This window comes from Chiloscyllium plagiosum, unplaced genomic scaffold, assembly GCF_037043375.1.
Source record: "Chiloscyllium plagiosum isolate Xiang-an unplaced genomic scaffold, Cpla_swu_hap1 HiC_scaffold_32, whole genome shotgun sequence".
NCBI lineage: Eukaryota > Metazoa > Chordata > Chondrichthyes > Orectolobiformes > Hemiscylliidae > Chiloscyllium > Chiloscyllium plagiosum.
The window spans coordinates 12,774,171-12,800,764 of record NW_028270170.1 but is presented as its reverse complement, the minus strand read 5'-3'; the positions used below and the strand labels follow the sequence as shown (position 1 = coordinate 12,800,764).

The 26,594-nt window shown below is 43.6% G+C and overlaps 1 protein-coding gene across 2 annotated transcripts in view; it reads left to right on the top strand.

Annotated features, from left to right (window-relative positions):
* The first annotated feature begins 20,442 nt into the window (after nt 1-20,442).
* lrrc3ca (leucine rich repeat containing 3Ca) overlaps nt 20,443-26,594 on the top strand; it is a 67,328-nt gene continuing 61,176 nt past the window's right edge. The window contains exon 1 of one of the 2 annotated variants that reach the window (XM_043674886.2): nt 20,443-20,751. The gene's annotated coding sequence lies outside the window, so the exon portion shown is untranslated. Of the gene's footprint in view, nt 20,867-26,594 lie in introns of both variants that reach the window. The other variant, XM_043674885.2, reaches the window with a different exon arrangement.

The following is a 26,594-nucleotide window of genomic DNA, read 5'->3' as shown; positions in this document are numbered from 1 at the left end:
TGCAGTCCTCACTTTCTCCTCCATATAGACAATGTCTACCATCCTGACTTAGTCAACCTTCCTGGTCACTTCATCAAACGACTCTAACAAATTTGTGAGGCAGGATCTACCATGCACAAAGTCATTCTAACTGCTCCTTAAAAAACCCTGTCTTTCCAAATGCATTTGTATCTTATCCCTCAGAATCTTCTCAAGTAACGTATCTAACACAGATGTTAAGCTGACTGGTCTGTAGTTCCCAGGCTTTTCTTTGCAGACCTTCTTGAATAATGGCACAACTTCCAGGACCTCACCATGGCTAACAATGATGCAAAAATATCAGCTAGGGCTCCGCAATTTTCTTCCCGAGACTCTTGCAGTGTTCTTGGATATATCTGGTCAGGACCAGGAGATTTATCTACCTTCATCCATTCTAATACATCCAATACCTTCTCAACTGTGATATGGACTGTCCCCAAGATGCCACCACTGACTACCCCAAGTTCCCAAATCTTTATGTCTTTCTCCATGGAAAACACAGGAGAAATATTCATTGAGGACATGACCCATTATCTGCTGTTCTGTCCATACATGTCCACTTTGGTCCTTGAGGAACCATATTCTCTCTCTAATTATTCTTCTTCCTCCAATATAATTAAATAACTGCCTTGGATTCACGCTAATCTTCTCAGCCAAAACTATCTCGTGTCACCCTTTCAGCCTTCTGATTTCCTTCTTCAATAAACTTCTGTATCCTCTATATACCTCCAGGGATTTCTTTGATCCCAGCTGCCTGGACCTGAGCCATGCCTCATTTTTTTCTGGTCAAAGCCTCAATATCTCTCTTTACCCAGCATTCCCTATTCCTACCAACCTTGCCCTTCACCCTGACAAGAACATATGGACCTTTTAAAGGCCTCCCACTTACCATAGGTCCCTTAGGCTGCAAACAACCTACTCCAATTAGCCCCTGTGAGCTCCTGTTTTATTCCATCAAAATTTGCTTTTCCCCAATTTAGAACATGAACCTGTAGACCCAGTTTTGTTCCTCTCCATAACTATCTGAAAATTAATAGAACTATGGTCACTGGTCCCAAAGTGCTCCCTTACTGTCACCTCCATCACCTGTTCTGTCCTACTTCCCAAGTTGGACCCTCTATATACTTCCTGAATGCACTTAACAAATTCTACCTCATCTAAGCCCTTAACACTCTGGCAGTCCCAGTCTATGTTAGGAAAATTAAAATCCTCTACTTTGACAACACTATTGCTCCTCCAAGACTGTGCAATCTCCCTGCATTTTTGTTCCTTTGATTCCCATTGACAATTTTGGAGGCTGATAGTACAACCCTCACTGGATGATCCTTCAATTATTTAATCTCAGACTATTGCTGTGATACTTGCCTTAATCAAAAATGCAACTTCCCTTCCTCTACCTAAAGCACTTGTATCCTGGCGCACTAAGCTGCCAGACCTGTCCCTCTCTTCTGTGAAGGCTATAATATCCCAGTCCCATGTACCTATCCATGCCCTGAGCTCATTGGCTTTACCTGTCAGCCCTCTTGCATTGAAATAGATGCAATTTACTCCAACAGGCATTCCTTGCTCCCTGTCGTGTTCCAGCCTGACCTCTCTCTTCACTTTAATATTTCTGATTACTGTATCTCCTTCCAGCCTTGCACTTGCCTCCCTGCTGTTGAGGATCCCACCCGCCTGCCAATCTACTTTAAACCCTCCCTTGTAGCACTTGCAAACCCCGCCACCAAGGTATTGGTCACGTCCAGTTCAGGTGCAACCCGTCCCTCTTTACCAGGTCACCTCTGCCCCAGAAAAGATCCCAATGATCTAAAAATCTGAGTCCCTGCCATCTGCTTCAATTCTTTAGCCACAGGTTCATCTGCCAGACCCTCATGGTCTTACCCTGACTCGCATGTGGCACTGGAAGTAATCTGGAGATTATCACCAACGAGGTCCTGGTTTTAAATTTTTTTCCTAGCTCTTTATAATCACTCTGCAGGACCTCATCCCTATTTCTACTTATGTCATTTGTGCCAATATGCACAATGACTTCTGGCTGTTCCCCCTCCCCCTTGAGAATGTTCAGCAACCGCTCTGAGACATCCTGGACCTTGAGAGGCAACACACCATCCTGGATTCCCATTTGCAGCCACAGTATCGCCTGTCTGTCCCCCTCTACTATCAAGCCTTCTATTACTAAGTCCTGTTACTCCCTTTGCCTTTCCTGGTACTCTCTCCCTGCACTTTAGGTGTGGCCACTCACTAAAACTCTTATCTATGAAGCACTCAGCATCTCGGATGATCCTGAGTGCATCCAGCTCCAGCTCCCTAACACAGTCTCCCAGGAGCTACAGCTGGGTGCACTTCCCACGAAGGAAGTCTCCCTGAGCTCCCATATCCTGCAGGAGAAACATACAATTGCCCTAACTGCCATCTTAATGACTGTAAAACTAAAAAAAAAGGAAATTTAAAGGACTTTACCTGAGCTTACCTATACATTTTGCTGAGCTGCTGCTCTCCAAAACCTTTCAAGCCCAAACCTTACTTCTTACTCTGTTACCAACAAATTTCACAATAGCACATCTCTCCACTCCACTCTCACACTACAGCCAGGTAGTGAGCCTTAAACCTTTTCTTTATTTCAGCCTTAACCTCCTTTTAATTTCAAAAATATACTTTATTCATAAAATTATTTGGATCTCTATACAATTGGTCATGCCATTCTTGTGCACACATTACATTGCTTTACATACAGACATCGAAATTTACTTTTCATATATACAAGTCTGTACATTTACTATCCAGTTCTTCTGCTGAGGCGTCAGTGGGGCCTAAATGACTGGGTGGCCCCCTGTTCTTCTTAGGCAGGCAGATGTTACACGGTGGTCTTTCTCCAACGCGCCTTGGCAGAAGCTGCCCCAAGCTTCAGCACGTCCCACAATACATAGTCCTGGACCTTGGAATGTGCCAGTCTGCAACACTCAGTCGGGGTCAACCCCTTCAGCAGGAAGATCAACAGGTTTCGGACCGCCCAAAGAGCGTCTTTCACTGAGTTGATGATCCTCCAGGCACAGTTGATGTTCGTCTCAGTGTGCGTCCTGGGGAACAGAGCGTAGAGCACGGAGTCCCGCATCACAGCGCTGCTCGGGACGAACCTCAACAAACACCACTGCATTCCTCTCCAGACTTCTTCTGCGTAGGCACATTCCAGTCTTGATCCCCCCCCGCAGCTGCTTCGAGGGCAGCGTGCGGTGTGGCAAAGAGACCAGGCGTGCATAAAGGATCTCACAGGCAGAGCCCTTCTCACCACCAGCCAAGCCATGTCTTTGTGCTTGTTGGAAAGTTCTGGTGATGAGGCATTCTGCCAGATGACTTTGATAGTCTGCTCAGGGAACTGCTCGATAGGATCCGTCCTCTCCTTTTCCCGAAGAATCTCAAGGACACTACGTGCTGACCACTTCCTGGTGGACTTGTGGTCAAAGGTGTTTTTCTTCATAAACTTCTCCACGAAGGACAGGTGATACGGAATGGTCCAACTACTTATTTCAGCTTTAACCACTCCTTGACATCACACACAACTTGCTCTCCAGTGCAGGTGACTGTTTGTCTTCAGAGGGTGTCTTGCTGAGGTCCTCCTTCCGGTAGTGGTGACTGCGCTGATGCAAATCTTCATCCTGGTAGCCAATCTACATTGTCACAATGCTCTGCTGGTCCATCAACTATCCTTTGCATGTTGAAGTGCTTCCTAACATCTCTCCTGAACGGTCTGGTCCATTTTAGACAATGTGCCCTACTTCCAGAATCCCCAACCAGTGAAAATTGATCATCTACCCTGTCTTTTCCAGTTAATATGTTAGAGACTTCAATTAGAACTCCTTTTAAATTCTAGAGAAAGTGTTTATTTTACATTTATTTGTTTATTACAGTTTAATCTCTACATACATTGGCTCAAAACTTTCATAGAGTTTCTGCATCTTCTTCATTCTCTCTCTCAAGTCATCATGCATTAATACATAATACATACTACTGATGTTAATCTCATTATTCCACAATACTTGTTAGTGAGCCAACAACTTTTACTGGATTTCTGTAGTCGGGTCAGATAAACGGACCTATTCAGAGCAGTTAGACATGGTTGTTTTGGAATTTAAAAAATTTACAAGGATGTTTGCCAGGAGTGGAGGGCTTGTGGTATGGGAAGAAGTTGAAGACACTGGGGGTGTTTACCTTGGAGCTTTGGAAGATGAGGGGTGATCTTATAGAAGTTGTTAAAATCATGAGGGGCATGGATAGTGTGAATAGTCAAAGTGTTTTCCCTGGGGTGGGAGGGTCCAAAACCAGAGGGCATAGGTTTAAGGTGAGAGGGGAAAGATTTAAAAGAGGCAACTTTTTCATGCAGAGAGTGGTGTGTGTATGGAATGAACTGCAAGAGGAAGCCTGTTACCATTACAACATTTAAAAGGCCTCTGGATGGGTACAGGCATAGGAAGGGTATGGAGAGATTGGGCCAAAGGCTGACAAATGGGGCTATATAAATGTAGAATATCTGATCAGCATGGACAAATTGGACTGAAGGGTCTGTTTTCGTGCTGTACATCTCTATGACTATGACTCTATAATCTAGATCATCTTCCTCGCCCTGAATATGATGACTTCTCTACATGACTGACTTTTTCTTCCTTTCATCTCCTTCCTCCCTTAAAAGATTAGATTCCCTACAGTTTGGAAACAGGCCCTTTGGCCCAACAAGTCCACACCGACCCTCTGAAGAGCAACCCACCCAGACCCATTCCCGTACATTCATCCCTGACTAATACACCTCACACTACGGGCAATTTAGCATGGCCAATTTACCCGACCTGCACATCTTTGGCTTGTGGGAGGAAACTGGAGCACCCGGAGGAAACTCACGCAGACATGGGGAGAATGTGCAAACTTCACCCAGACAGTTGCCCGAGGGGGGAATTGAACCCGTGTCTCTGGCGCGGTGAGGCAGCAGTGCTAACCAATTTTGATTATTTAAAAATAAAACTCTGCTGTAAATCACAGTTTGTGGGATCCTGTCGTCTTCACTTTTTTGGTTAATTTAACTATTTAAATAAAACTTCAATTTGAACATTTTATGATCTAACTGAACTACAATCAAATTCAAGGGCTTTGAATCTTGCCAAGATATTGAGTGAGTGGTTAATTGAATCAAGATTTTACTTTAACCATCATTAACAAACAACTCAGTCTAGGCTTTGCCAACATTATTTGAAGTTCTATGTTTAATATTGCTGCATTAAAGAAAAAAAATCAAAGTACATTAATGAGCTGATGTGACACTCACTTCAGTTTTCCAGAATGAGACATGTCTTTTATTCCATTAGCCAATGCTCATTAATGAGGAGCCTTGAATGCACTAACATTGATCAAAGGCTCTGTGATGGAGTCAGTACTAACATAACATTGCTGTAGCAGCATGGTATTCTAAGGGGTAAAAACTGTATATTTTTATTTTTCTGTATTTTTTTTGCAGACTGAATTGGGAAAAGGACTGTTGTAAAAACTATGAATTTTAGAGGGTTTTCTGCCATTTCTAAAATCAAGCTGCAGCACATATTGTTTACTTTGTTGTTAGTGCAACTAATGGGGAAGATTTAGTTACAGATGAGCGGGAACCAGATAATGTGAACAAAATGGATTCAGGCAGCAACAGGTAGCTAATTGGTCTGTATAGTGATGATAAGTTGTTGATGTCAAAGGCCCTCTGCCTGTCAACAACAATGTGATTGTCTCCCAGGTAGCTGAACAGCTTGTGGTATGAATAATTGACCAGAAGCCATTGGACCTCTGAAAAGGAAGGAGCTGTCTTTTCTCGGCAGTAAAAGCTCTTCAAGTCTGAAGAAAGCCAATTTATTTTCATTCACCAGTTGCAGTAAGATTTGGCTTTTAGCCATTAACTCAGAGACTTCATAAGTGTGAGTCAACCACTCTGTACTTCTGCATGCAAGTCAAAGTACCTGACCAGAAAGATCAATGAACAGCAAATGATAACAAGGAGAAAGGATAGTTTAGCATCCCATGTGACCAGGGTCCATCGGGCTGCCTTTCCACTTTCTCACTCTGTCCATAACACTCATGATTTTGTTTGTGTCTGCATGTACATGCAGGCACAACTTTATAAGGAGTTCAAGTTTTTAACCACCAGGGTTATATGTCAATGGTTCACTATTGCTTATCTGTAAGTAGAATTGATTTATTTGTGATAGATATCCATTTTTGTTAAGCACAGAAACTTGGTCCTTGCTTTCTGTCAACCTGGGTCTAAACGTCAGGTAAATTGGAGAGAAAATCTGAAATTGCTGGAGAAACTCAACAGGTCTAGTAGCATTTGTGGAGAGAAAGCAGAGTCAATGCTTTGGGTCCTTTGTCAGATTGGACCCAAAATGTTAACTCTGTTTCTCTGTCCACAGATGCTGCCAGACTGCTGAGAGTTTCTCCAGCAATTCCTATTTTTGTTTCAGATTTCCAGCACCGGCAGTTCTTGGTTTTTCATAGGTTTCTTGGGAAATTTTGTGTACCTTTATAAATTCTTTGCCTTTTGTTGTGACACCAGTCATAGCGGGGTTTGACTTCCAACGAACTCTCGCAGTGAGGCGAAGACATCCGGGAGAACAGCGAGAAGGATTAATATTTCTGTTTGTGCTGACAAACATGGTCCGAGTTGCAAAATCACTTTCTAATTCTTTAGCTCTGACTTTTTTTTCTCTCTCTCTCCCCCTCTCTCCCCCTCTCTCTCTCTCTCTCTCGCCTTCATGCAGAATATCATGCAACTTCCAAAGAGTAACACTGAAGATCGGAGGAAAGAGTTTATTTTTCAAATAAGATTGGCCTCTGACTGGATTAGCTCCAAACTGGTGACAAAAGATTAATGATTTTTGCACTTCTCAGCTTTGTATAGAACTTTGTATTGCACATTACCAGATCCATCAATGTTTTTACATCATATATTTTCTGAGAGATGGTGCTGTCTCCCATGTAAAATGAATTGCATAGTTGGTGCCAGATTTCTTCTGCCAGTATGTTTTATTGCGGATTAATCCCATACTCAGAAGCTGACTCGCATTGCGATGATATATCAGTTCACTGTGCAGTGTGGCTGAGTCATCACAAAGCCATGCACATCACACAAGCCCTGGATTTGGCCGATGGGGCAAGTCAGTCATTGCATGAGAGTTTTGTAGTTCTTGCAGTCCAGAGGACAAGAGTTCAGAATCCTAGCATAGCCAGTTACCAAATTGGTGTAAAATGGAAAGTGCTGGGGATTGCAGCATTTGTGGAGAGAGTACATGGTTAACATTTTGAATTTAATGACTCTTATTCATATCTCCAGCCTCAACAGTATTTTGCTTTTATTTGGGTGTAAAATTGACTTCACAACTTTGGTAATTTTTGTATTGGCATGGGTAAAATGGCCACGTAAATGTCTGGGTTAGTGATAACGTTTATTGAGGAAGGAGGCTTGTCAGCATGCTTTGAACTGGACAAGTTATGGCCCTATTCCCACAAGATATGATTACCTGCTATTGCCCAAGTTTCATAAGACACAGGCCAGGCCATTTGGCCCCTCAAACCTTCACCCTATTCAAGAAAATCACAGCTGTATCTGCCACCTTAACTTCACTCTCCCCGTTTGTCCCTCTTAATCCTTGCCTCCTTTGGCAAACAAAGTCTGTCCAACTCAGCCTTGAATATATTCAATGGTGCACCTTTCACTACTCCCTTTGGAAGAAAATTACAAAGACTGACAATCTCCTGAGGGATGGTATTCCTCCTCATTTCCATCTTAAATAGAAGACACTTTATTTGTAAACTGTGCCACCTAATTCTAGATTCCCAATAAGAGAAACATTCACCCAGCAATTAGCCTGTCAAACCCCTCCTGACTCTTGTACGTTCTATGAGATCACTTCCCATTTTTCTAAATTCAAATGAATTTAAGAAGGAAGAACAGGAACAGGTTCTTCGGCACAACAAGCCTCTGCTGACTTCAAGCTTCCCTTTCTAAACTGAAAAACTTTTCCCTGGATATATTCTGAAAAGGATAGGATGATCCATGGTTCCTCTGATAGTGAGCTGAAAATGTCTTGCTGGAAAAGCGCAGCAGGTCAGGCAGCATCCAAGGAGCAGGAGAATCGACATTTCGGGCATGAGCCCTTCTTCAGGAATGAGGAAAGTGTGCCAAGCAGGCTAAGATAAAAGGTAGGGAGGAGGGACTTGGGGGAGGGGCATTGGAAATGCGATAGGTTGAAGGAGGTTAAGGTGAGGGTGATAGGCCGGAGTGGGGGTGGGGGCGGAGAGGTCAGGAAGAAGATTTCGGTTTAGGAAGGTGGTGCTGAGTTCGAGGGTTGGGACTGAGACAAGGTGGGGGGAGGGGAAATGAGGAAACTGGAGAAGTCTGAGTTCATCCCTTTTGGTTGGAGGGTTCCAAAGCGGAAGATGAGGCACTCTTCCTCCAGCCGTCGTGTTGCTATGGTCTGGCGATGGAGGAGTCCAAAGACCTGTATGTCCTTGGTGGAGTGGGAGGGGGAGATGAAGTGTTGAGCCACGGGGTGGTTGGGTTGGTTGGTCCGGGTGTCCCAGAGGTGTTCTCTGAAACGTTCCGCAAGTAGGCGGCCTGTCTCCCCAATATGGAGGAGGCCACATCGGGTGCAGCAGATGCAGTAAATGATGTGTGTGGGGGTGCAGGTGAATTTATGGTGGATATGGAAGGATCCCTTGGGGCCTTGGAGGGAAGTAAGCGCAAGTTTTGCATTTCTTGCAGTTGCAGGGGAAGGTGCCGGGAGTGGAGGTTGGTTTGGTTGGGGGTGTGGACTTGACAAGGGAGTCACAGAGGGAGTGGTCTTTTCGGAATGTTGATAGGGGAGGGGAGGGAAATATATCTCTGGTGGCGGGGTCGTTTGGAGGTGGTGGAAATGACGACGGATGATACGATGTATATGGAGGTTGGTGGTGTGGTAGGTGAGGACCAGTGTGGTTCTGTCCTGGTGGCGATTGGAGGGGCGGGGCTCAAGGACGGAGGAGCGGGAAGTAGAGGAGATGCAGTGGAGAGCATCGTCAATCACGTCTGGGGGGAAATTGCGTTCTTTGAAGAAGGAGGCCATCTGGGTTGTTTGGTATTGGAACTGGTCCTCCTGGGAGCAGATGCGGTGGAGACAAAGGAATTGGGTATATGGGATGGCATTTTTACAGGGGGTAGGGTGGGAGGAGGTGTAGTCTAGGTAGCTGTGGGAGTCAGTCGGTTTATGTTCCTCTGATAGGGACTTAAGAATGTTGGTCCAAAACATCTTGAGTGAGAAGAGTGGGATTCACCCCAAAAGCTGGGGCCCCATTGGGCGGTATGTTGGTGAGGTGGTTAGCACTTGTGTCCGATTCCACCCTCAAGAGTTTGTGTGGAGTTTGAATGTTCTCCCTGTGCCTGCGTGGGTTTCTTCCTGGTGTTTCAGTTTCCTCCCACAGTCCAAAAGTGTGCAGGTTTAAATGGATTGGCCAAGCTAAATGGCCCATTGTGTCCAGGGATGTGCAGGCTAAGTGGATTAGCCATGGTAAACATAGGGTTATGGGGATAGGGTAGGGTGAAGTGTCTGGGTGGGATGCTGTTTGGATGTTCGGTGTGGATTCAGAGTCATAGAGTCATAGAGATGTACAGCATGGAAACAGACCCTTCGGTCCAACCCATCCATGCCGACCAGATATCCCAACCCAATCTAGTCCCACCTGCGAGTACCCGGCCCATATCCCTCCAAACCCTTCCTATTCATATACCCATCCAAATGCCTCTTAAATGTTGCAATTGTACCAGCCTCCACCACTTCCTCTGGCAGCTCATTCCATACCCATACCACCCTCTGTGTGAAAAAGTTGCCCCTTAGGTCTCTTTCTCCTCTCACCCTAAACCTATGCCCTCTAGTTCTGGACTCCCCGACCCCAGGGAAATGACATTGCCTATTTACCCTATCCATGCCCCTCATAATTTTGTAAACCTCTATAAGGTCACCCCTCAGCCTCTGACACTCCAGGGAAAACAGCCACAGCCTGTTCAGCCTCTCCCTATAGCTCAAATTCTCCAACCCTGGCAACATTCTTGCAAATCTTTTCTGAACCCTTTCAAGTTTCTCAACATCTTTCTGATAGGAAGGATACACTGAATAGCTTCCTTCCACACTGTAAGGATTCTATGTAAGACTCAAAAACAGGAAGGGAACTTGAAGCATATGGGAGTTGTTGTGCCTCATTTCTCAGGCTGTAAACAAGATATTCTACCTTGCCAAGAGTCCCAAGAGATTTAGTGAATGGTCATGGAAAGCTGGATTCTCAACTATCTCCTGGGATAACTCTGGTATGCCATCCTCAAGCTACATCTGTTCAAGAGACATAGTTGCACCAGATTGTGGAGTTGTTTTCCTCCTTTGTCCTTTATTAATTGGCAATCCTAAGGGTTCCGTCTGCAGGAGGAGATTTCATACCGACACGCTGCTATGCTACTGAAACTGACATAATGGGTTCTGGTTGGAGTTCAGTTTCAGCAATCACCGGTGAACCCTTAATATGAAATCTCAATGGAAGAGGCTACTTTTTGTATAAAATGGCAATATTAAAATTTTTATTGTCAACAGATGAAAGCCACAATGAAAATTTCTGTACAGTTAGCCACATATACACAAGAACAGAAGAGAGCAATGGAAGGTCACCATATGTTAGGATAGGATTTACTCTGTAAAACACCATGCTCATAACAAACAGAACAGAAGTGACTATTGTCACAAACAGAATTTACATTCTCTTTATTCTTTGTGATCAGTTTGTACAAAATAGGCATGAGTTTTCTAACCTTCGGTATGTGTATCACAATTAAGTAATCAAACAGCAAGATTTTGTGAGTTTTGATATAAAGTACGTTATTTATTCATCCAGAATTTGAAACAAAATGTTTCACCTACTCACTCAGATGAATTCACATGAGCAAAGAATTGTCACTGGAAACTGGATTTAAAGTTGACATAGTCTCCAGTTTATAATCTGAGGTCTCCTGTGTGACTGGCCTTGTCACTTGTATTAAGTTGATACTTTAACATTAATGTAATGGTCTTTAAAGTTAATTTTAAGGATTCTCATTAGGCTATGAGGTTTCAAGTCACTTACTTTCCAAAAATTTCTTTCTCAGTGAACTTGAGCTTGGAACAGGTTGGTGAGGTCCATCTCTCTGTTGGCATCTACCACTTACAAGTTGTTGCTGTTAATTACCCCTTGGTTGTTTGAATTAACTTTGATAGAACTACATGCAAACAGCTTTAAGCTGATTTTAAAAGTGGATAACAGCACGACTCCCTCATCATGTGACTTTTACATGTTCAAAGTCCTTTTTCCAAATAAAAGGATGCTTTTTATATTGATTTCAACATCCAGTGTTGTGGTTTAACACCTTGTGAGATTGAGATAGTCATCAGGATGTAACTGGACAATGACAGGAGATATTCATTTCCATTTGCTACCAACTGAGATTTGAAGCTACCTTTAGTCCCGAATGAGACGGAGATACAAGCTGGCTGGAAATTCTAAAGTCTTTTTGTGTTGTTCCATTCTTAAGCAATGTGAAATGTCCATATTTAATTTGGTATTTGCTTGAGAAATTGTAATGGTTACATGATCTGCAACAGCCCTATTAATAGTTTTAATGTCTCTTGGAGTCATAGAGTCACAGAGATGTACAGTATGGAACAAGATCCTTCAGTCCAACTCGCCTATGCCGACCCAGATATACTAAATCTAGTTGCCAACATTTGGCTCATATCCTCCCAACCCTTCCTATTCATATACCCAAACAGATCCCTTTTAAATGTCGTAATTGTACCAGCCTCCACCACTTCCTCTGGCAGCTCAGTCCATACACGCACAACCCTCTGCATGAAAATGTTCCCCCTTTTAAATCTTTCCCCTCTCTCCTTAAATCTCTGCTCTTTAGTTCTGGACTCCCCCACCCCAGGTAAAAGGCCTTGTCTATTTAACCTATCCATGTCCCTCATGATTTTACAAACCTCTCTAAGGTCACCCCTCAGCCTTTGAACTCCCAGGGAAAACAGACCCAGCCTATTCAGCCTCTCCTATAGCTCAAACCCTCCAACTCTGGCAACATCCTTATAAATCTTTTCTGAAACCTTTCAAGTCTTACAACATCTTTCCTATAGTAGGGAGAACAGAATTGCATGCAGTATTCCAAAAGTGGCCTAACCAATGTCCTGTACTGCCACAGCATGACCTCCCAACTCTGACACTCAATGTGTCTAGTCTTTTTTAAACATTCAATCTTGGGATATTGGCATTGCTGGCTGGCCAGCATTTATTGTCCATCCTTAGCTGTTCTTGAGAAGGTGGTGATGAACTTCCTTCTTGAACAATTGCAGTCCACATGCTGTAGGTTGACCCACAATGCCATTAGGGAGGAAATTCTAGGATTTTGACCCAGCAACACTGAAGGAACAATAATATATTTCCAAGTTAGTATGGTGAGTGGCTTCGAGGCAAACTTGCAGGTGATGTTGTTCCCATATATCTGCTGCCCTTGTCCTTCTAGATGGAAGTGCTTGTGTATTTGGAAGGTGCTGTCTAAGGATCATTGGTGAATTTCTGCAGTGCATCTTGTAGAAAGTATACACTGTTGCTACTGAGGACCAGTGGTGGAGGAAGTGGATATTTGTGGATCTGGTGCCAATCAAATGGGCTTCATTGGCCTTGATGGTGTCAATCTTCTTGAGTGTCGTTGGAGATACACCTATTCAGGCAAGTAGGGACTATTCCATAACACTCTTGTCTTGTGCTTTATTGATGGTGGACAAGCTTTGGGGTATCAGGTGGTGAGTTACTCACTGCAATATTCTGGCCTCTGACCTGCTTTCATAGCCACTGTGTTTATGTGGTGAGACCAGTTGAGTTTGTGATTAGTGGTAACCTCCAGGATGTTGGTAGTGGGAAATTCAGTGATGGTGACACTATTGAACGTCAAGGAACGGTAGTTAGATTGTATCTTATTGGAGATGGTCATTGACTAGCATTTGTTTGGTGTGAATGTCACTTGCCACATGTCAGTCCAAGCCTGGATATTGTCCAGATCTTGTTACATTTGAACATGGACCTCTTCACTATCTGAGGTATCGCGAATAGTGCTGGACATTGGGCTATCATCAGAAAACATCCCCACTTTGGACCTTATGATGGAGGCAAGGTCATTGACAAAGCAGCTGAAGATGGTTGGAATTCCTGCAAAGATGTCCTGGAGCTGAGATGACTGACCTCCAGCAATCACCGTTATCTTTCTATGGGCCAGGTATATCATTAAAATTATTGGCTGAAAGTCTATAATGTATTTGGTGTAGCACTGTGTCATTGGTTTCTGCTACAGTCAAGAAATGCATGATTAATCAATTGATTGTTTGACAGCCCTCTATTGACTGCTAATACATTGGGAGAAACTATTAACTGTTACTTCAATGAATATCACTATTTCCTAAATTACAATTTTTTTAGATGCCCTTCAGCCCAACAAGTCCACACTGACCCTCTGAAGAGCAACCCACCCAGACCCATTCCCCTACATTTACCCCTGCACCCACTACTGTGGGCAATTTAGCATGGCCAATCCACCAGACCTGCACACCTTTGGACTGTGGGAGGAAACCGGAGCACCGCGCAGATACGGGGAGAACATGCAAACTCCACACAGACAGTCGCCCGAGGCAGGAATTGAACCCGGGTCCCTGGCGCTGTGAGGCAGCGGTGCTAACCACTGAGCCACCGTGCTCTGGGTGTCTGGGTTCAAATGTAATTAATTAGCATAAAACATTTTGGGATATCGGAAGGCTGTGTATGGCACCCTATGAAAGCAATCTCTTTTTCTTTCTATTACAATACCATGCCATGCCAAGTGATGCTCTGTTGCATAGTTGCAACATAATGTCCTGTGTATGGTTATTAAAACCACTTCACCGGTTTCATTAGCACCAAATATTAATGGATCAAAGCCTAATTGTATAAGAGAGGGTGATGGCTACAAGATTTCTGTCAAGTAAAACTTAAAAAGCACTCAGTTCATTTGTTGCAGTCAATATTGCAAATATATTCACATTTTGTACTTGGCAGCTCTGTTCCAAGTCTTTTCAAAGTGAGCCGTTGCCAATGTAATGGAGTTACCACTCTGTAATTGTTAGATGAGCAAATATTTAAATGTTGCAATTTGGCTCTCCACTTGTAAATGACCATTTCTTAACTTCCGCCCATCTCAATGTTATATTCATTGCACTGTACTTTGATAAGTTAAAAAGCCTTGAGATGATGAAACATTCCAAAAGGCTTCACAGCAGCGTTATAAATTAAAATGTAATATTATAATTAGATTTTATTGTCACGTGTACTCAAGTACAGGGATACAGGAATTCAGTGAGAAGTGTACAATGTCATCATTCCTGACGCCATCTTCGGTAAAAAGGTACCTAGGTTCAAAATCTTAGGAACAATGTAGAAAAATAAAGAAACAAAGTTAAAAGTTACACATTACAGTCCCAATTAGTATTAAGAAGGAAAAATAAATAAATAAAGTTAAAAGTTCAACAGTCTTTCTGAAGAACTTAACCCTGCAAGGGCCCGATCTCCTCCGCTTGGGTCTCCCTGCAAGGGCCAACTGTCTGGGACATCTCGGACTGCCTGCTGTTGCCACTGCCACAGATACTGGGGAAACCCCCCACCACTGTGCTGGGCTCAGTCTTCCTGCATTGGGCTCAATCTCCGATCATCAAAGACCCCGCTCCAGGCTCCCAGCCACTGCCACGCTCCGGACCACAACAAGCCATGATGCAGCTGACCGCCAATGTCCCCACACCTAGCCCCCGGGTGCTGGTCTGCTCTGGACCCAACAAAGCCGCAATGCCATCGCCGTCATTGCCTCTGCTCTCTCCAGGCGATAAGCAAAATTTCCCCGTGCGCTCGCTCGCCGCTGCAGATGCCGTGGACCTCCTTCCACTTGCTTGCTCTCCCCTTGATGGCTTGATTCCCTTCACACTGACCTCGCTCTCCTCCCAACTGATCTCCTCCGCGCTGCAACAAATTCGCTTTCCACGGAAGCTAAGTAGATTAAAGTAAGAAAGGAAAACAGTGAAAGAAGGAAAAAAGCAGTAAGAACGAATGGTGCTCCAAGGAGAGGCCCTCATGCTGCACTGCTATTCTGCTGCCATCTCAACATTAATCCCGAAGATATAGACAATAGGTGCAGGAGTAGGCCATCCTGCCCTTCGAGCCTGCACCACCATTCAATATGACCATGGCTGATCATCCTTAATCAATATCCTGTTCCTGCCTTATCTCCATAACCCTTGATTCCACAATCCTTGAGAGCTCTATCCAACTCTTTCTTAAATGAATCCAGAGACTGGGCCTCCACTGCCCTCTGGGGCAGAGCATTCCACACAGCCACCACTCTCTGGGTGAAGAAGTTTCTCCTCATCTCTGTCCTAAATGGTCTACCCCGTATTTTTAAACTGTGTCCTCTGGTTCGGCACTCACCCATTAGCGGAAACATGTTTCCTGCCTCCAGAGTGTCCAATCCTTTAATAATCTTATATGTCTCAATCAGATCCTCTCTCAGTCTTCTAAACTCAAGGGTATACAAGCCCAGTCGCTCCAGTCTTTTAGTGTAAGGTAATCCCGCCACTCCAGGAATTGACCTCGTGAACCTACGCTGCACTCCCTCAATCGCCAGAATGTCTTTCCTCAAATTTGGAGACCAGAACTGCACACAGTACTCCAGGTGTGGTCTCACCAGGGCCCTGTACAGCTGCAGAAGAACCTCTTTGCTTCTATACTCAATCCCTCTAGTTATGAAGGCCAGCATGCTATTAGCCTTCTTCACTACCTGCTGTATCTGCATGCTTACCTTCATTGACTGCTGTACAAGAACACCCAGATCTCTCTGTACTGCCCCTTTACCTAAATTGATTCCATTGAAGTAGTAATCTGCCTTCCTGTTCTTGCCACCAAAGTGGATACCATACATTTATCCACATTAAACTGCATCTGCCATGCATCTGACCACTCACCTAACTTGTCCAGGTCACCCTGTAATCTCCTAACATCCTCATCACATTTCACCCTGCCACCCAGCTTAGTATCATCAGCAAATTTGCTAATATTATTACTAATACCATCTTCTATATCATTAACATATATTGTAAAAAGCTGCTGTCCCAGTACTGATCCCTGCGGTACCCCACTGGTCACTGCCTGCCATTCCGAAATGGAGCCGTTTATCACTACTCTTTGTTTCCTATCAGCCAACCAACTTTCAATCCAAGTTAGTACTTTGCCCCCAATACCATGCGCCCTAATTTTGCTCACTAACCTCCTATGTGGGACTTTATCAAAAGCTTTCTGAAAGTCCAGGTACACCACATCTACTGGATCTTCCTCGTCTATCTTCAGAGTTATACTCACCAAGGATATTAGCACAGGTGACAAAAGCTTAATTAGACTGTTGAAAGCATCTTAAAGCAACAAAAGAGAGATGGAGAGTTTTAGAGAGCGAATTTCAGAGCTTAGGCCTTGATCGCTAGTCACCACATTACCAAAGGAATATGGATGCTTTGGAAAGGGTGCAGAGAAGGTTTATGAGGATGTTGCCTGGTATGAAAGGTGCTAGCTATGAAGAGAGGTTGAGTAGGTTAGGTTTGTTTTCATTAGAAAAAAGGAGATTGAAGGGGGATTTGATTGAGGTTTACAAAATCATGAAGGGTATAGACAAGATGGATAGAGACAAGCTTTTTCCCAGGGTGAAGGATTCAATAACGAGAGTCACGCTTTCAAGGTGAGAGATGGAAAGTTTAAGGGGGACACACATGGCAAGTACTTCAAACAAAGGGTGGTGGGTGTCTGGAATGCGTTGCCAACAGAGCTGGTAGAGGCAGGCACGGGGGTAGATTCATTTAAGATGCGTCTGGACAGATGCATGAGTAGGTGGGGAGCAGAGGGATACAAATGCTTAGGAATTGGGTGACAGGTTTAGACAGTAGATTTGGATCGGCTCAGGCTTGGAGGGCCGAAATGCCTGTTCCTGGGCTGTAAATTTTCTTTGTTCTTTATTCTTTATATACCTGAAAGTGCAGTCACCAATGATGGAGAGATTAAAATGTTCAAATTAAATAAGCACAAATATTTCAGAGGTTTACAGGGTTGGAGGAAATTACAAAGTTAGAGAGAGGTAAGGCAACAGAGGGATTTGAAAACAAGGAGATGCACTTTAAAATGGCAGTACTATTGATTGGGAGTTGGTGCAGGTCAGAGAGCAGAAGAATGCTGAGGATGGAGGGCTTGATGCAAGTGAGGCCCCCAGTGCTTCAGATGAGCTTAAACTTGTTGAATGGATTTTATGAAGGGGTCCCAGACTAACAAGATACAGTGAGGGAGGGTGAGAGGACAGAACAGAGGCTGAGGGGGCATGTGGTGTGGAGTCAAAAAGAATGGCACTGGAAGAGCACACCAAGTCAAGCAGCATCCGAGGAGCAGGAGAGTTAATGTTTCGGGCATAAGCCCTTCATCAGGAATTAGTGGTGTGGAGCCTCACATGGGCAAGGTGGTGGGAGATAGTGGTGGTGAGGATAAAGCGAGCACAATCCTACTTTTGGCTCCTCAGTGAAACCTGGCAGACTGAACACACCCTCTGTCATGGCAAAGATTTCATTAGGGGCAGGAGGAGGTCCTTAGGTGGACATTAACTGATGAATTAAGGGCCTCTGTTGTCTCACAGAGAGGAGGCTATCCCAACTCCTTCCCCAATGTGGGTAAGCTTGCGACAAGAGCAATGAGGGACAGTGAGTGGGAAGGCACCAAAACAACACCCATCTCATGGCACCTAAATACCCCTGCCTGGTATCTTTAGATTAGATTCCCCACAGAATGGAAACATGCCCTTCGGCCCAACATGTCCACACTGATCCTCCAAAGAGCAACCCACCGAGACCCATTTTCCTACATTTACACCTGACTAACGTACCTAACACAATGGGCAATTTATCATGCCCAAGTTACCTGACCTGCACATCTTTGGACTGTAGAAGGAACCTGGAGCACCCAGAGGAAACCCACGCAGACACGGGGAGAATGCGTAAACTCCAACACAGACAGTGGCCCAAGGAGGGAAATGAACCCGGGTCCCTGGCACTGTGAGGCAGCAGTGCTAACCACTGAGCCACCGTGCTGCCCCAAAAGGAGGCTGTTAAACCCAGCCCATTGTGTGACAACTCACACATCTTTTATACCACAAAGATATGCTGTATTCAAAAAATTCTCAGGTAACAATTTGTTTGCTTCACAATCTAATGATAATGCACTGCATTAAACCAATGCACTCTATCAAAACCACAGTGATGCACCTTCCATTCCAATGCAACAATATCTTCATGGAAAAATGGCTGATTTGTTCATCAGGTAAAGTTAGCTCACCTGCAAAAGGTTCATTATTTGTTTCACAGATTTAAACACTTTAAACCAAAGGAATCATTTGTTTCGCATTTTGAAAAGTGCTGTATTGATTCCATTTTTCATAAACAACTGGACCAAGCAATCTGATTGTTTGAATGGATTTTGCATAATTTCAATCTGTTGCCATGTAAGAAACTTGGTTAGAATAGTTAAGTGACACAAATTTGCACCTAATCATCGCATAACAGCTACACATGGATTGATAAGGGCACTGCTTGTCACTGGCCACTCGGGTGTTTTCCTATCTTCCTGGTGGTGGAAATTGAATAAAGATTTGTGCACTTTGTGTCTCTCACTGTGTCTCACACCTACCATGGGTGCTGGGGAAAAGAAAGAGAAAAAAAGAAGAAGAAAAAAAAAGGATTGATAAGGGAACTGCTTGTCACTGGCCACTCGGGTGTTTTCCTATCTTCCTGGTGGTGGAAATTGAATAAAGATTCGTGCACTTTGTGTCTTTCACTGTGTCTCACACGTATACACACACACCACAAGAAAAAAAAAGAAAAAAAATATATAACCAGGAGAGTCACACCTGCACACACACACCATGGGTGCTGGGGAAAGATAAGCACAGGTTAGGTGGTGTGGGGGTTTAAGAAAAAAAAGAACAGGAGAAAAAAAATAAAAAAATAAACAGGAGTTTTCATTGCCCTTTGAAAAAAAAGAGAAAGAAAACAAATGGATTGATGAATTTAAGTCTTGAGCATTTATAAATCACAGCAATACCCCTAGGCCAGCCAGTCTACCTTAACCGTTACCAGGTAATATGAGGATTTTTGATACAGGAAAATATTGTGGCTGTCATGCTTTTTTACAAGACAATGGTGGTGACTCTTCAAACGTATTTCTTCAACCGTGAAGTGCTTTGGAACATAATGAGAATGTAAAATAACTTCTTAAGGTGGTGTTATTTTCCTATTTCTTGCCAAGGCTTAAATTGTGAGGAAAATTTATACAAACTATAGCTATATTCACTGGCATTTGTAAGGCTACAGATGTAGGTAGGCCAGCTGTACATGCAGGTGAGTGAACATCAGGGAGCATTTACTCAACACCATGTGTCTTGGAATTTCTAATTTCTCTCTCCTAAAAAGGCTGCAGATGCTGGGTCAGTTAAAAATTTCAAGACTCGGATTGGTACCTTAAAAACAATCTGTAAATGAACAATAATAAAAATATGCAAATATAGTTGAGGCATTGAATGGTGGACTAGGCTAGAGGGGCTGAACAGCTTGACCCTACTCCTATGTCTCTCCCCCTAATAAAGTATGAGCTGTTATTTATAATGTTCAATATTATCTCGCCCTTAAAGAAAATCAGAACTGTTGAGTTCATATTGAAAAGGGACCCAGTTTAGCTTTCAAAGAGAGGGATATGATAAATTGACTCCTTCAATACTGTGAGATTCAATGGTTCATTGCAAATCGAAAGCAGAGATTAATTGGCTATGAGGTACTTTCAGATAGAGTGACACCATAAGGTATTGTTATAAACACAAGCGTGTTTTCTTTAGAAGCGTTAAATGAAAGAATTGTTTTCTTTTGTAAATGCTGAACTTGTGAATGGACATATTTTAAAGCTGTCGGTTCAGTATTGGTGAAGGAAAATGCAGACCTCCTCTCGTTCCTGTTATTCGAGAAATTGTCAGGTCCCCGTGTGTATTAAAAGTCCCTTTCAGAGAGCGAGGGGTGCGAGCGTATAATATGAGTGGACTGTCCCAGATGTTGGTGATTCCCTGCTGATGCTGTCTGGTGTAAGCAGGAGGCACACACATGCAGAGAGATTCCTAATCTTCCAGCCTTTGTAGCAGTTTTGTTTGTTGGGGGGGGGGGGGGGGGAAGAGGGTGAAATCGGATTCACACACACACAGAGAGGAGCAGTGACAGACTGCAGGAGGCAAAAATCATCCAAGGACAGAGAGAGAGAAAAAACAGGAGACGAGAAGCCATCCGCACGAAGAACTCCACAGCGTCAAGTGAACCATTCGATTGACAAATCTGCAGCAAACAACACGTAGTTGCTCTTGGTGGAGATTGTGAGGAAAGCGGATAAAACAAAGTGATCGGAGATACTTGAAGAAGAAGGAACCCATGAGTCGAAGCAGACTGAATAATTGTGTCTGAGGAAGACTCTTGGTGTCAATGGAAGGAGCCGGAGGGTGAAAGACAATCCCGCTTCAAGATTATACACGTTTGTAATTTTTTTTCTCTTTAAGGCAAAGAGCCTGTTGCTTTCGGCATTCGAACGCCTATTGTTCCAGGTCTAACGATGCGGTGTTGCGGGTTAGAGAGTTGTGCATTGTCAGGTAAGTCTTCCCCATGGATTTGACGTGCGTTTCCCTCCCGGTGATGGGGAGAGCCAGGACAGATTGGGTGCAGTGGGCTGTTTGCTGTCTCTATTCCTCTGATGCTGCTGCTGCCTCGCTCTGTCTGTGTCCCTCACTCACTCACCACAGCCATCCCGCCCCAATAAGTGGACATAGGCAGAGTCTGTGGATGCTGATCTTCAGGGAAGAGATTTGGAGGGAGGGGTGGTGAGCCCCGTAAGAAAATGTGGTTTTATTCTGGGACTCTATCCCTGTAAATATGTTCGATTGCTTTGTGCAAATCACCCTCTCCACCACCCCCCCCCCCCCCCTTTGTTTTCCGAATGTTCTTTTACATTGCATGATCCTTCATTGAGAATGAATTCATTGCAGCCAAAGCCAGAACTTAACATAAATGATTGGGAAACGCGACCTCTAGAGGAGGACACCGACTCCGCGAGAATGTTTTTGTTAACCCCAAAGAAAGCTCCTTTATTACTGTATACAGTATCCTATTTTAATAATGAAACCTCATCTCAAAGTATTAAGGCAAATAATTACTTTAAAAAAATAGAATACGTGACAAGTGGCAGAGTAGGTATTTGAGGCAAAACTATTCTTTGTGAACAGGATAGACTGACCACCACTGGGGAAACATGAGGCCATCTGGCTCCAGGGAGATTGTAATCCCACTCCCTTATTGGTTTCCCATTGTCCTGTATTTTCTTCCCTGCCCCTTATAAGTATTTCTTCCAGTTCTCAAGATCTGCTTTGCTGTTTGTTAAAGATGAACCTTCAGGACACCAACTTTGAAAAGGAAGTTTATTCATTGGGGAACCTTGAGATAAAATCTTCAATCTTTTCAAGCAGTCTCACTGTATTTAAAGTAACCTTGTCATGTGCAGTGTGAATAGACAGCTGCAAAAAACCTATAGTGTAATCTGTAATATTGAACTGTATTGAGATTAAAACAACTCTCCATCGGATTTCCGAGCTATATGCTTATAAATTAACAATACAGAGACAATGAGTTGCACAGCCAGTAATTCTGGTTATTTCTCTCTTTAATTTGTTCATGGGCTGCTGATGTTTTTAATGAGGCTGGTATCTGTTTCCAAACCTAATTGGCCTTGAGAAGATGGTGGTGAGACCCCTTCTTGAACTAGTGCAGTCAATCCGGTGCAGGTACACTCACAGTGGGAGGAATGCTGATTGAGGGAGAAATGGTCTGGAGGATATAAAGAGAATTCGCTGCTCATTTTATTCATTTACAGGATGTGGACATCTCTGGCAAGGCCAGTATTTAAAGCCCATCCCCAAATGTCCAGTGGACAATTAAAGGTCATCCACATTTCTATGGGTCTGGTGCCACATAGAGGCCAGACCGGGCAGTTTCCTTCCATAAAGAACTCAGAGCTGGAGCAAGCAGTTTAGCCTCTTGAGCTTGATCCACCATCTAATAAGATCACGGATGATCTCATCTCATCCACAACTCCACTTTCATGCCCACTCTGCATAGCTCTTTAACCCATTATTAATTAAAAATCTGTCTATCTCCTCCTTAAATTTACTCAATGTCCCAGCATATACCACAGTCTGGGGGAGTGAATTCCACAGGACCCTTTGAGAGAAATAATTTCTCCTCATCTATTATGCCTTATCCTAAAGTCAGGCCCTTTCATTCTTGATTGCCCCACATGAGGAAACACCCTGTCTACATCTATTTTATCAATCCCCTTTAGTATCTCCTCTCATACAAATAAACTCCAGAGAGTATAGGCCTGGACTCCTCAATCTCAAAAGGACATTAGTGAACCAGAAGAATTTCACTAGCAATCAACCATGGTCATCATTAGACTCTTAATGCCAGATTTTTATTGAATTCAGATTCCATGATCTGTCATGGCAGGATTTGAACCTGGGTCCCCAGAACATTACTGAGGTCTCTTGATTAATAATCTAGCAATAATACTACTAGGCCGTCACCTCCCCTAAGTTTTTAAGCAGCGCAATGGGATCTTTGCTATTCACTGTGACAAGCAGAGAAGCCCTCATCTATAGTGCCTGGTCAACTGAGGAGAGATGAAAGAGGGAGCCTGATAAATGCAAAACACTTTTCATTATCTAATTGATGCACAGTTTGAGAACCTTAAACTGTGAAAGAGATGGAAGGCAATGTCATAATGACGAAATGTATTAGAAGACATTAGAAAAAACTTGCATTAAAAAGAATTGTATTATCAATGATTTACTCACTATATAATGTAATCCAACCCTCCTGTTCACAAACCAGCATCGATTTTGTGCTGGCTGTTCCTCTTATCTAACTTCTGGAGTTATTTAGAGCAATTGAGGAAAGCTGGCAATGTATCCTGGAATAATTTGTAGCCACATTCAATACTTGTAGTCTTAAAATAGTTGCTCAAAAAAAACAAGCAGGAAAGGGAAGTATCTGCTTTTGGTTGTCAGCCAGGGCACTACAACCTGATTAAGTCGTGAAACCCTTAGTTTACTGAGAGCCAATTACACTGAAAAGGCTGGACAAAATCCTTCAAATTCTAGAGAGAATTGGTCTGATTAAGCAGAATCCAGTCTCAGCTTTGCCTGGCATAGGTCTGAATAAAATTGGCCTCCCCCCGTGTTGAAACTATGCAAGCCAACCAGCCCATTGTGTCTTCACTAGGTCCTTGAAAGAGCTATCAATTGGTGTCATTCTGCTGACCAGTTGGATGTGGAAAAGAATTATAGTGTTCAATTTTTTAAAAATAACTCTTTCTCCACCAATAGCGGTGTTATAAATCAATGAGAACTTTTAACTCAGGGATGTTGAGTGAACATCTTGAAGCAGAGGGGACAATTTGATTTTTGAAACTGAATAATTAGTAGGAAAACCATTGGAGCACTCTCTGTGATTAAAGCAGCACTCTAATCAATCTAGAAGGATTGTGACAGAGCAACAGAACTATTTTGCCATTATATTATCTGGGCATGAAGTGCAAGTGTTACTCATAATACAGGCCATGAGTCACTTACAGCCTGCATTGTAGACCTTCGCCTGTACGGTAATGCATGACAACAACTGCACAATGCTGTTCAATGTGAGATTCAACTTACCTTTGCAGGATCCATCCCTCAATGATGCACTGCATTAAACACAAAGCTACATTACAATAAATGCCAGCTTGAAGTTGTCAAAGCACTTTACACTTACCTGTCAGAATGGTCGTAACTCCTCAGGCAGAATTTAATGTCCCCCCTCCATGGAAAGATTGGTGTCAGGAGTATTTAATTAGAATCATAGAATCTCTCCTGTGTGGAAACAGGCCCCTTTGGCCCAACCAGTCCACACCGACCCTCCCACACAAAACCATTACTTTATATTTCTTCTGACTAATGCACTTAACCTACAGATCCCTGGACACTACGGGGCAATTTAGCATGAGCAATTCACCTAACCTGGACACCTTTGGATTGTGTGAAGAAACCGGAGCATCCAGAGGAAACACACACAGACACGGGGAGAATGTGCAAACTCCACACAGACAGTTGCTCAAGACTGGAATCGAACCCGGATCCCTGGCGCTGTGAGGCAGCAGTGCGAACCACTGTGTTGCCCCAGTTGGAGGAATGGGAGGTGGGGGTCTCACTGGCATCCTGTGTCCATCCTGATTAAATCTGTGACCCATGGACAGCTTTTCCAGCCCTGCCTAACATTGCAGCCAATGAGTGGACAGTTAATGACTATTTTGTGGGTGGCACGGTGGCACTACCTGATCAACCAGCCCAACATTCAGGAAGGATAGCACAACAAGAGTCAACAACCCCACTCCCACACCTTGCCCTTGCTCCTGACCTCCTTACCCCAATGATCCCTATCCCATATTTGCTCTTCCTTTCCTCCCGCTTGTGGCCCAGAAATCTGGCAATGATTCCCAAGCTTTGGGTGGATGCTGGAGCATCCGGCCTTAGGTCCGTGAGAGCTGCCTGCTTCTGATTGACTAGCAGCACGCGGTAGGTGGCTGGTTCACCCCCATGGGTCCTTGATACCAAGGCAGGCCCATTGCTGTCCAGTTGGGTGCCTGACATGCAGTGTCCCTTCTGTGAAAGAGGCAATGTTGGCTCTCATCGGTGCTGCAGCCAATAGATAAAAGCCTGGCACCTCCTTTGAACGACTCAGACAGCCTCCAGTGATTATGACCTCTCCCAGGAGGAAAGGGTTTTTGTTTCAGAGCTTTCAAAATCCTACATTACCACCTGAAAATGTTGTGCTGGAGGAAGTACAGTTTCCTTGCAGTTCTCACAATGGTGACCCCTAACACAGATAATTGCATGTACATTTAGCAACATGCAGTCTTCCCAATCTGAAATAAGGCCTCGTGGAAATTGTACTGGTTTAGAAAAGCAGAAGGAAAAACAATTACCTGCAGCATTCTGCACCCGATTCCTACCTCTATTCGAAGGTTAAGAGTTCGTCCCATATCTGCATTAATGTGTGCCTCTGTCTACTAGCCCAGTAATATTACCACTGTATTACTGGTCTCCTGCCCCTGCACAGAACAACATGTGAACACAGCAACAATTACAGTGAAAAAAACTGGCGATCATAGATCTTTTTTGGGGCAGAACTGAGAAGTCAGAATGATGAGACATTTGCATGGCACGTCAACAGCTTCCTCACCCACAAAAACAATTCCTTAACCTGAAAACCTATTCAAACAGCCAAAGCTAAAGCAGTCAGGTTGAATTTTCTTTCCGTTCTTAGTACATAGCTTGCGAATACCAGCAAATGCTCAAATGGAACTGGGAGGCCAGAAATAAATTGCCACACTCTGGCATTCACAGAAACAGGACAGCAGGAGAAGCCAAGTTTTTGGACTTTTTCTATGGCAGGTATATTGCTGAGGTGAGAAGGAAATACTGTTGTGAAATGTTTAATGAGCTTGAAATTCAGGCCTTAAGCAAGTTAAAGTAACAGGCAGTGAAAATGTAGTGCGGGTGTACTTTTATGCCCATCACAAAGTAGTCTGTTTAAAGGAATTTATGTAAAGATAAATTTTCTTGTTCTGGTGGAAAGATGCAGGGAGAACCCATTAACATCAGAATGCATTTAATGAGCCACCTCATCAGTTCAGTCAGTAAATCACTCAACAGGGTGAAAGTGACAGTAATGATTGTAATGAGGTCATCCAGGTGGATCTCATAGAATATGAGTTCCCTGATTGGGACTGTTAATCTGGTCCAAAAAGGGAATCCTGGCTGACAGATGCAAGCAGGAATGTCAGAGGTTCTTTTCCTTCTTGGAGCTGGCTCTGAGCTAGCTGGGTCAGTGTCATGTACTAAGCACGTGTAAGTAAAGGCTGACTTGGTGATGGGATACTGGCCTTTGTGGAGCTATTTTAGCGACTGGCCATGTTTTCAGAGACTGGAGCAACTGCATGGTTTAACATGTTATTCTGGAATTGACAAACCTTTGAAAAGCAAACACCAATAAAAAATGGACACAAAGACAAAGCTTTTAATATTGTACCCATCATGACTGAAACACAAGAAAGCCAACTTTCAAAAGGTAACAGAATTTATACAGCATGAGTAAAGGGATTCTCTTATGCTGCATTTCAAAAATGGGTTTTCTTGCATTGCGGTCCTGATGAGTGCAGGACAAAAATAGCTTCCACTTAATGTCTCCTTTTAACAAATCTTTAATCATAGCTACTGTACCACCAAGCAC